The sequence below is a fragment of the Esox lucius genome, chromosome 23 (assembly GCF_011004845.1).
Source record: "Esox lucius isolate fEsoLuc1 chromosome 23, fEsoLuc1.pri, whole genome shotgun sequence".
Taxonomy (NCBI): domain Eukaryota; kingdom Metazoa; phylum Chordata; class Actinopteri; order Esociformes; family Esocidae; genus Esox; species Esox lucius.
Window position 1 is genome coordinate 5,420,761 of NC_047591.1, and position 11,818 is coordinate 5,432,578.

The following is an 11,818-nucleotide window of genomic DNA, read 5'->3' on the forward strand; positions in this document are numbered from 1 at the left end:
TTGACTGAGAACACATTCATTACAGCAACAAACTGGGTAATAGTTACATGGGAAAATAGCTGATGAATAAGCCAGTTGGAAGCAGCGGATGATTAAGTAGCCGTGTTGAAGATTTTGCCATGACACCAGAATTTATACCACTGATTTTACTATAATTAACATTACTGACACCAGAGCTCAAGGACACCCATTTAATATCCCATGCGAAATATTTTATTGGTATTACTATTGCCAGCTATATAAACTTTATTGTGGATGGTTACTGTACTCGTCCAGCAGCCCTGACCTCCAGAGAACCATAGTTGATTTTGTCAGTTATTCTTACTGAGATATCCTATTAAAATGTTATATATTTCATGTTAAAGTGTGTAGAATTGTAGACAATTAGCTATAAGATATATAAAATATATTAGTAAAAGTATTCACCCTGTCATTGTAGAATGTGGAGAATTACTGAAAATTTGCTTCAGAACCGCAACATTTTCTATATATCTGATTTAAATATGTAGAATTGTAGGAACTTTAAAACACACGTTTCTCGACTTCATCACAAGGTCGGTGCTCCCCCCACAAAAAAGTTGCTTCGGGTCCCCAAAAGGCCAGTGCCGTAGTAGAAAGAGAGATACGGTATCTGACATTTTTATAAATTATTTAATAATTCCAGATTGCATTTTGTACCCTTTCTCACAAGATGATTGGTTTTGACCACTTAACTTTACACACACAGTAAAAATTATTTGATTAAGTAAAGCTGGAAGCCTAAGTTAAACCACTCTATCCTAATGAAAAAGCACCAGTCAAGGAAATTATTCAATCTATTTTGTCGGACTGTTGTTACATTTGTATAGGTGTTTCAGGTCCAGTGTGTTTCAGTGCAGTCACATTATCATTTATGTGTTAGATGACCGGACATTTTAGCCAATTATTTTACTTGGCCAATGAAAACCATAGGCACATAAAAAAAAAAAAAATTGACTTTTATGTAGACTTTGAGGAACCTATAGGATCCTACTAAAGGGCAAAACATGTCCAGTAAAAGGTAGAAATTCTGTGTTTCTTAAACATCTATCCACGAAACTGTATTTCAAGTTCAAGTAGCTGATTATTTAATGTTAATTCAGGCTGTCTTTACAAAGGCAGAGAAAATAAGTCAACCTGGTTGTCCTGCAACCTTGTGGCTGATAGAAACTTTTTCAAAGACCAACATCCCATGGCTCTATTGAACAAGTACAATCATATCTACCTACCACTTGTATGATTGAGCAATCAGTGAAACACAAATGCCACAATAATAGCCTCAAAACATGACTAAATGTTTTGGTCAGACAGCAGGCTAAATCCACAAATGAGGGAACTTTCAGACTCAAACAATAATTGTGAACTTTCTAATGCAACATTTCCAGAATTCTGCTGAGGTGCATAATTTTGACTGAAACACCTCCAATCACTCATAATTATGAAGGGAGACTTAAGAAACACCCCAAAATCGCTTTAAACAAAACTTGACTTTGACAGGAGGTCATTACAATGGAGTACTGGAACACAGATTTCCTGTACCTAAATATTAAAGGAACAGGCATCTAATTACATTTTACTAGAGTTAGTAAGGTTTCAGACTTGTAAAGAGTTTACTGTTGAACTTACAGGGAAGGAATCTAGTCCGAAAAATCTTTTCGAATAGCATGTTTTGTAGTCAAAATATAAGAAAGATTTTGTTCTGTCAATTAAATATTGATCCACCAGTTAAGTAACAATAAACAATTAGAATTGCTGGGGAAAAAAACAACCCACGCACAAACTCAGATGTTACCAAATGGGGCGGTAGTTAGTAGTTCGTCTGTTGATGGGCTTATCGTTGTTATTCATGTTATGCCATCAAGTGGCCATGAAGGACCGGTAATGGCTAATAGCATGATTTTGCCTGTAGTCTTTTGTCAATAGCGTTCTTTCACTCCATAAGCAGTGGCCCATGTTAACAGCTGCCTTCCCGCTTGCCTGGCATTACCTGGGGACAGGTAATTGCTGTGCAGGAAACCACCTTGTCTTCACACCTCATTAAACCATTTGCCACCATTTGAAACCCACTCTCCTCCCTCACCCGTCAACCCACTCCCATTGAGGGAAAGGGGAAGAACTTGCATTAGTTCTTAGCAGGATGGAACAATGTATGTGTAGATTTGTGTCTGTTTGAGTGTGTGTAGGCTTGTTTGTAGTGAGAGGTTTTGACCTTAACTGACTGGATTGTGCCTGCGACAGTAGCATATGCCAGCACGCCATGTTGTTGCTTATTGAAATTATTTATATCTCTGGACGGCTGGCACCATTATGTTTATACCCTGCAGAAGTGAGAGGTTCCCACAAACTTCCTTGGTCACTAATCCAGGAAAGGTGTGATATCCTAATAAATGTCAATATAATACAGTTAATTTTATAGTGTGGATAAAGCTGTCATGTTTAGAATCATTCAATTCCCATGAAAGTGCTACCTATTTCAATATGCATTATTGTAATAAGAGTTGTGTATCAGCTTTTACAGGGTTGTTGAGTTGAACTGTCTTCTGGCTAGTAGCCAGATCAAATAACGAGCAAAAAGAAACCCAACAATTGTTTAGATTACATTTGGAGATGTTGCATGCAATTTTGTAAAGAATGCTAGTTCATGTTCACAGAGAGTTCATCTTCCAAAGCACGCAAATGGGTCTTGCAATTTTAGAATGAAGTTATTGCGTATTAGTCACAGACTTTTTCTAAGGCAATTGAATTAGTTAGTCATATTGTAAAACAATCCATTCATTCTATGTACTGTTTTTTTCCCGCTTGTGACATTTAATTAAATGTTTTTAAAGTAAATGTATCTTGTTAATAGTATACTCTTGGAAAACCAAATGTAAACACGTTTACACCTAGACTATGCTAAATTGTTATGTCTCAGGTAGTTTTCCTCCTAGTTTGTTTAGAATATTGGTTTAAGACATTCCGATCATTCTAATCGCCTTCTTATTTTGACATTTCCAGAAATAATCTCACTGGAAGCAGATTAAAGTATGTAGCCAACAGAACTGCATTCAAACAACACAAATGACTTAAAGACTTTGGAAAAGCATGTCCAAAACCTTCATCAAGGCAAAAGGGGACTATTATACGTAGCATCAGTAGCATCAACTTGCTTTAATTTTCAAAACCTGTCTGAAAACTCATCTTTTCACACTGGCATATCTAACATGATCACTTTTCATCTGCTTATAGCAAGGTTCATCATCACCCTTCATCTGCTTTTAGCATTGTTCTGTTTGTTTTTATCTTTATTGTGATTTGTGTCTTGTATGGGGACCTTGAGTGCTTAGAAAGGCACCTAAAACTAAATGGATTATTATATTATATTATTACTTTGAAGAATCTAAAATATAAATGTAGTTTGATTAATTTAACCATTTTTGGGTCAATACATGATTCCACATGATTTCATAGTTTTAATACCTTCAATATTAGTCTACAAGGTGGAAAAAAATTAAAATAAGGAAATACCCTCGTCCAAACTTCAGACTAGTACTGTACATTAAAGCTACATGCTAACAGTTTGGAAAAATCTGTACTCTGTGGAATACATACATTGTAGCCTACAATATATGATAAAGCACTACAAAGAAGTCTAACTACAAAGACCTCCACAGGTGTTGGGGTACCTGTGTGTTTATGGTACAATAATATATAATCACTCTATACGTATTCTGTAACTTATATAAGACTGAAAAGTAACAAAATATATTTAAAATTAGTTCACTCCAAGGATTAAGGAATGCATAATTAAATACAAGGAAGCGATATGAATAACTGTATATGCAAATATGTTTTCCTTACTTGGTTAAATTATTATTTCAATAGTGAAGGCATACAAAGTTATAATACTAACTTTCATGTAAGTTATAATAACACTAACATAAACTCACCTTGTAAAAGCAAGTTATTTGACAATTCTCTGTCTTAAGTAGATTAATCACACAGTACCACAATTGTACATCAGTATATTGGGGACCACATGTTCTATGTGGCACAGTGATATAGCAATGTTAAGAGAAGCGGTGGGGGACATGTTGATGACATTACTGTATACTTCCGCATTGAAGCCATCGACACTATTCTGATTTCTGCAAACAGCTCTGTCTGCTAGCCCTGCGGATATGATACAGATCGTTTTGATAGAACAGGCTGTCACCCCTTCAGTAGGATACATCTCTTGGCCAGTCCAACTATAGGTGTTCTGAGTCTGAGTAATGAGCTACGGTAGTGGGGGCATGTGAGCGGAACTCTTAAAAAAGATACCAGTTCAACGAGGGCCAGTTAACCAGAACGTAAAGGTCACATTAATGAGTTTAGGCGCTAGTGGATGTCAGTGTGGAAAATTACTTCTGATCGCATATATTGAGTTTTATGTTGTGTTGAGAAGTAGGTCAAAGAAAGCATGTAGGGTGTTGTTAAATCAAATTTTTTTAGGTTGGTTAGAAAGTAGCATTATGTAGAGATTTTAAGGACTGAATTTCATGGGGATCTGTAAAATTTGCTAAATAGTAATAAGCATCTACTGTATCTCATGTTTCAGGGGATTGAGCATATCCCTATTAAGGTTGCCTAATTACACTAACTCTGATGAGAGGTTAAGGACAATATTTTCACTTATGGCAGTCAGAACATGGACAGGAGGCCTATGGATACAGCAACAGTGGGAGACGCTAATTGACAAAAAAAATCAATCAAACACTCAAGCCGTTTAGTCAGAGACATGGCCAACCTGTGACCTATCCTGACAGAATAAATTACATTTCAGCTCACCAGGTTTAAATTTCAGCTCACCAGGTTTAGGGAAGAGATTCTGGATGTTCATATGCATAAATCCAAGGGTTTGCAATTACAGAAGTAATCAAATGTCACATCCTTCATGACATAATTGTTAACAGAACAATCATCAGGGCCTGGGTTTAAATGTACATTACTAGAAACCATTAACAGTAATAAGATAAGGCTCACTAAAAACTCTGTTCTTGGGCTGCCGAGCATGTGAGTGGGGGTTAATGAAAGGCCTAATGGTTTTATTAGCAAACAAGCAGACAATGAGGTGGCATAGAAAATATCCCAAAACAGCCTCCATAGACACAGAGTAACCATGAATGAAACAACATGCCTGGTGGTGAAAGAGAAAACCTAGAAAAATATTCACCTGAAAACATATAGTAATAGACTTAGACAGTAAAACAATAAAAGAAAGAAAATCTTTATGTGGCAATTTGCTTAATAGAATATTTTAGAATGATGGCATTTTAAGATAATTTTATATATATGCATTTGGACAAGTCAAAAACAACTCTGATTTTGTCAGTCTTGAACTAAAATCTACATCTGGCTTTTATTGTGGGAGAGGTGGGAGAACACATGGTAACGGATCTGTGACCATCCATCCATGCAGAATCTCTCCAGAACCATCAGAGTTGTTGGTCCTTGCTTATGGACTTACCTTTTCAGCTCACAGGTTTTCAATGGGCTTTAGGTCAGGGTAATGGGATCGCCATTGCAAAAGCTTAATTCTGTGGTCAGTGAGCCAGTTTTGACATTTATGTCTTGAAGAGTCTAGAGGCTTTCATCTGGCAAGTCATCCAAATAGCTCATGTGGAGTCAGTTCTTTTCAGGCATGTAGCTATTTTTTTCACAGCCATTGCTTACTTTATGAGGTTTAGTAACCGTTCATCTCATTTCATGTGTATTTTCTTACCTTTCTCATGTTAATAGATGACTAAACCAATGACTAAAACTAATAGTACTGAGTTTAGTAGTAATAACAGTGATTAAGTTGTCTCGCTCAACACTTGCATTTTACCCACTGTATCACATTGTCATATTCTGGCAATAAAACAAAATGCACATTGCATGGGCAGTTCTACAACTAGACTATAACATACTTGAGGATATGATGGCTAAATATTTGTTTTGGCTACACATTTTTAAATAAAGGTAATAAGCAGGGACTAGGTTGGATTGATTCAACCAAACTAAAAGTTAGTTCACCGTTATGTTGAGTTTATTTAGCTTCAATATTCAGAATGGAGCACAAGGACTCAGACTAGGATCAACCACTGATAATTGGACTGACTTGTCTGCTGATGTTCATTCCAGTAGTCTGTGACTGCTGCCTCTTTAACTACCAGGAAGCTAAAACACGGGTGAAGTTTTCCGCATAGTTTCCACATCCAACTCAAGGGAACCTAGATAACATCTGTCCAACCCATTAGCCATCCATCTTTAGGAAACAGTGACTCTCCAGTACTCTCTCAAGTACTGTCAGGTGAGCCTACAAATGATTCGCCTGGCCTACAAGGAAACTTGTTTTCCTGAACACTAGCAGCTGTGTGGTAATGAACTCGTTCACAAAGTTGCTGCCCTAAGTGCATTGCTTAGCAATGTGTCCGACCTCTTCAAAGTGGAATCAAATAGGCCGACTATCAGGAGACAGAAGAGTGCTGTGGACGTTTTTTTGAAGTATGGTCATAAACTTCTATTGTCATCTAATTATCTATACCCTGCTGTCCACAGAGCAGCGCTCCTACCACACCTGATGCCAAAGCAGCACTGTTCCTTTCCTGCAACCCTCCTACAGTGTTCGAAAAGGGTTAACATCCTTAGTGTTCCGCTAGTCAAATTTGACCCATGTTTTATTTCATTAACAAGCACTGATAAAAACACTAATCATCATCCAATTAAATGTTAAGTAAAATGTACAACTCGTTTTTAGTTTAAAAAAGGCAAAATGTATCTACTTTATTGCTTATGGTGAACAAAACAGACAAATATATTATACGACCATGAGAGGCTGAAGATTAACAAAATAATTCCCCAAATAACTTATTTGTATTTTCTTATTCATAACAATTATCAATTTTTATTACAATTGTTGTATTATGGGTCTACATTGACAACATACAGTTTACTTTCTTATGAGAAAAGTGTATTACTTTTTTTTCTGGTCAAGTGGCCGTCTGTGTGTATTTATGTACTGTATGTGTTCATGTTAATACACATGATGGGCAGCATGTGAATGTTTGTTTGTGTGCCTTGCAAATGTATTTTTGACATTTGTGACAAATGGTGCTGGTCTTGGTGTCCTTGTGAGGGCAGCACTGGCATCTCTTCCTCTTGTTTCCAGTAGGCACAGCTGGATGAATAGGTATGGTGGCATCCTTGGCTTGAAGCTGCATCACTACGTTGGGAGAGGCAGGGGTTCGGGGTAGGCTTTGCTGCTGTTCAATATGAGGGCCCACCAGAGATCTTCCTAGCTCCTCCACAAAGAGCCTCCTTTTGTATGGCTTTGCGGAGTTCCACCCAGGATTAATTTCAGTCCACACTACAAATGTATTTTAAGCCAAAACATCCAAGATGTTGCAAAACACAACCAGTGGCCACCTTGCTGTCATCCGTTTGCATGTGTAGGTGCCAGTGCCAATTGTCAACTCCTCCTTTGTTTTGATTGTAATCCAGGATTACTTCTTAGGAATGTGTTTTTGTTCCTCTTGGTACAAAAATCTTTCAGTATGTGAAAGAGAGAGAGATGTGTGCGTGGGATAAAATTTGCGGTCTGTCACTGTACAATTGAATTCAAGTCAATATGCTTGAAACATAATTTTTTATATTATTACACACAATTATTATGCTATTGTTATAGGCAGTGTTGAGGAGTTACGGATTATAAAAAACAGTACCAGCGAAAATATTGTAAAAGGATTACAGATACTTTGATAAAATGTATGATTACTTTTGGATTACTTCAATTGAAAATTATAATAATTATGACGCATTGCATGTTTGATTTTTTTATTTAATGTTTTAAAACAGTTATTTGAACCAAAATAACAATTGCGCCTCAGTTGTTGTGTGTGTGAGCGTCAGGCACGCGAAGGTTGGCGCGCATAACAAGATTAGTGACCGATTTTTTCTCTGGTTTTGGTTCTTTGGATGGCTGGTAAAAACAGATATTATTAGCCTACCCATATACAATGTGATTTAGTTATGTATTATCGACGCATCTTTCTCAGAACAATGATAGGTCTACCTGGTGTTATATCTTTTTCACGTTTCAAGGTTTATTTCTCAAATGCACCGAACAACACAGCCAGGAAGAGTTGCACCTAACTTTTACAGGAATTGTTTAAAATTAGGCAACTATTTGTTAGATAGCTGTAACATGGCGCTGCTTTCAAGATAAAACATATGGAATGAATCACGATATTTGAGGAGAAAAGGTGTGTTGGGAAGCACCGCCAAAAGATGATGATTTGCATTTGATGCAGCCATCTCAACTCAGTCCATACAGGTAGGCAATGTGATTCTCCTTGTTTTGCATCTCAGAACATTTTGTTGATTGGTTAGCATAAAGATAATAGTGCAGGTGTATAATCACAGTTTATTATCCATTGCTGGCGGCCCTTATAATCGCAGTTTACGTTTGCTCTGGTAAAACGTGTTTGTGCGGGTGTTCACAATTGCAAACGTGCATTCACTGCCTGGGGTTTCTGCAACGTTTTGACAGTGTTGGTGGTTGTGGAGAAAAACAAAACACCACTGCAGATGTAGTGTAGTGCACTTTCTTGATTGTTATATAGGCCTAGGCTACAACAATGTCAATACCCTTTTCCAGAAACTGATATTTGTTTTTCAACAATGTTTTGAAGCAATTCAAAACATGAATAAAACACAAATCAAATAGAATAGGCTAACACATCCTTAGATTTTGGGTTATGTTCAGATAAAAAGTCATGGAAGATTGATGGTTATTGGATTAATTGGAATGAATGAATAGCTGACAGACCTTTAGCATGTATGTAGAGATGTAGCCCAATCATATTGAAGTAGAAAGCAAGGGTTTAGAATCCCTTTCCAAAAGCTCTGTACCTAACCCATAACGTAAAATGTAAATTCCGTATTTGGCCAGCTATGTAAACTCTAATATTGATTGATCCTATAAAAGGTGTTCTACTGTGCAAGGGGTTGTGAGCTACTGTATATTAGGCTACTCCAAAAATCATGGATGGATGAGTACTTTGAAAATCAATGAAATAAAAAACAATTTTATTTTAGGCTTACTATAGCGTAGCTATAGTCTAGCCAGTCTCCAAATCTGTGGAGGGAGATGAAGGTTAGAGTTGCTAAACATCAGCCTGGAAACCTTAATGACTTGGAGAAGATCTGCAAAGAGGAGTGGGACAAAATCCCTCCAAGTGGTAACTTAGTAGATAGTCCTACTAGTAAGAGTATTACTGGCTAATAAGCTGTAAAAACGGCCAGTGGCAAAAGTTCATTACATACAGTTCATACATTTGTGATGTTAATGTGTGACAAAATGATCTATTTTCGAGATGCTATACCGACACATAGCATACATATAGCTTTGTGGTGTTGTGGTTAAAGACATTGCCTCTCACATGGGAGATTCAGGTTCAAATTATCTGAGAGCAACAACTTTCATCCCTTCTGATCGCGGTCCGGCTGAACTAGGCTTGCCTGGTTCCTTTTCTTGTTTTTATCGGCATATAAAAAAATACAAAAAAGATCCAGATGTGTTTTATTGTGTTAAGTAGGCCATTGTTGAGGATGTGATAGGCCTTTATCACATACAAAAAAGTCACATCCGGATAGCCGTAAGGGTGTAACTTTACATCTGGTTGCAGTACGGAACTGTTTTTCACAAGTTCATTGCGTGACCTGCCAAAAGTTGACCAAAAAGATCATCGATATTGCTGAGCTCCACAACTAAGAAGTCAAAGCTTGACAAAAGCTACAAGTCCTTTCACGAGAACTACCTTTTCAATTACGAAGGTAAGTTTACCTCAGATTTCAAGTCAAGCAAGCTGGTGCTAATGTTACCATCTCAAGCTACAGTATATAGCCGTTTGTTGTTTATCGTCAAAGTTTGAACTTATTATTAACATCATGTGATCGCTAGGTTGTAAAAAGCTTATGAGTCCTTTGTTTCTTCCTTCATTAAACAAACAGATTGTTTTGTTCTTTCAATGTTCAGTGTCGAACAAGATGAACAGGGAGGTTGTTGTCAGAGCTACAGGGTGCTACTGGTCAATGAGGAAGAGCGAAGAGCCCCACTCACTGCAGGTTTCCCATAGATAAGATTAGGATAAATTTAAGAACCGTTAAGATTACATTAAACTCATTGATTTCGTTTTACTGCAGATGCATATTTTCTTTGGAACTGTAGCATAAAGCTATGTAACTTTTTCCCATGTATGCCATACTAATTTCCAATCATATGTGGTGCTGTTGGATTAATTGAATTAGGTTTGGTTAGCTACACTACGTTTTTGTTGCTTTTTATTATAATATTGATATTCAGATATTTTTGTTTGAAAATGAATCCTGCACATATTCATGCATTTCCAATAATACTAGTTTCTGCTTCCACTGAAGATTACTCTGCAAACCGATGTGGAGCCTGCTGTCGTGCTGGGTTTATTCTGTTCCTGTGCTGCAGGAAGAGCAATGTCCAACCATGTGGTTGCCTTGCTTTTCCAAACAGCACATTTCAGCATGATGAACATGAAGACAGTCCCACCACCTGTACCATGCACAAGCTCACTACAAACATGGCACAGGCCAAGGACTCAGGTAATACTCCTTACAACTGAATGTTGTTTTTTTATGTAATTTGGGTATGTAAGATGGAATGCTATTTATTTTAATTGTGTTCTCATAGTTTTTGTCAGGGGATTCGACCAGAACCAAAACATCACCTTGTTGTTAAAAAGCTGAAGATTTTGAAGAATACTAGTAACATGACCATAAAATAACAAACCTTCTTTGAAACAATTCACTATAGTTACTGATTTATTTCTTCAATCTACATAAATGTTCTTGTTTCAGGAACCCTTCCGGACCAGGCGGTGCTCTCTACTGAAGAGGCTTTAAGAAGCATCACACCACAACCCCTGATTTCCTCTGTTCTACATAATTTAGAGTCAACCAGAGAACTGTCTCTGGTTGACTCCAGGTTTGGACCTGTCCTCTGTAGTTCTGTCTTGTCCTACCAGTGTCCATCAGTTACAACAAAGCTTGACAATCACCCTGATGCTCCAGTCTTTCCTAAACTCCCTATAGGTATGAAGTTAAAGAGCACAATACAATTTGTCCCAATTTAATCATTTGGAAAGCCATAATGTCACGCAAGAAGTGTCCACAATAATAGAAGAAGGTACAAGACAGCAATCAGAGTGCCTGCTATGACACAAAATGCATGAGCCAAGAGTCACAGCCAGCAGGTTTCATGTGTCATGTGCGAGGAGAGTCCTCTGGTCAGGCACTGGCAAGACGCATCATTAAGGCGGGGCTAAAACCAGCCAAATGAACCAGCCAAACCAGCCAAATGAAAAGAGGTACAGCTCTAGAGCCAGAGGTCCTAGAGCAATATTAGAAAATGTGTAATGTCACTGTGTCACCTTGTGGCTTTGTAATTCACCCAGATGCTCCCCACCTTGGTGCCAGCCCTGACGGCAAGGTTATTGACCCTGCAGCAAACCCTCCTTTTGGGCTTGCAGAGGTTAAATGCCCAGATGTCGACTGTTACCGAAGCAGTACACATTAAACTTATCAATGTCCACACTTATGAAAACTCATAAATACTACTGGCAAGTGCAAGGCCATAACTGGATTGAGTTGGTGCGACTTAATTACAGACACTTAGGCAGACATTATAATAGAAAGGGTTTGGAGGGATGAAACCATGATAGCATCAATGATTGAAAAAGTAGACCTATATTACTTTAACACATAC

General features: G+C 37.5%; 1 long non-coding RNA gene across 1 annotated transcript; it reads left to right on the forward strand.

The window, feature by feature from the left end:
- Nucleotides 1-9,666: 9,666 nt before the first annotated feature.
- Nucleotides 9,667-10,811, forward strand: LOC105007067. Its single transcript, XR_004575248.1, has 3 exons — nucleotides 9,667-9,855; nucleotides 10,459-10,656; nucleotides 10,745-10,811. It is a non-coding gene; the product is annotated as an uncharacterized LOC105007067 (long non-coding RNA).
- Nucleotides 10,812-11,818: the final 1,007 nt, after the last annotated feature.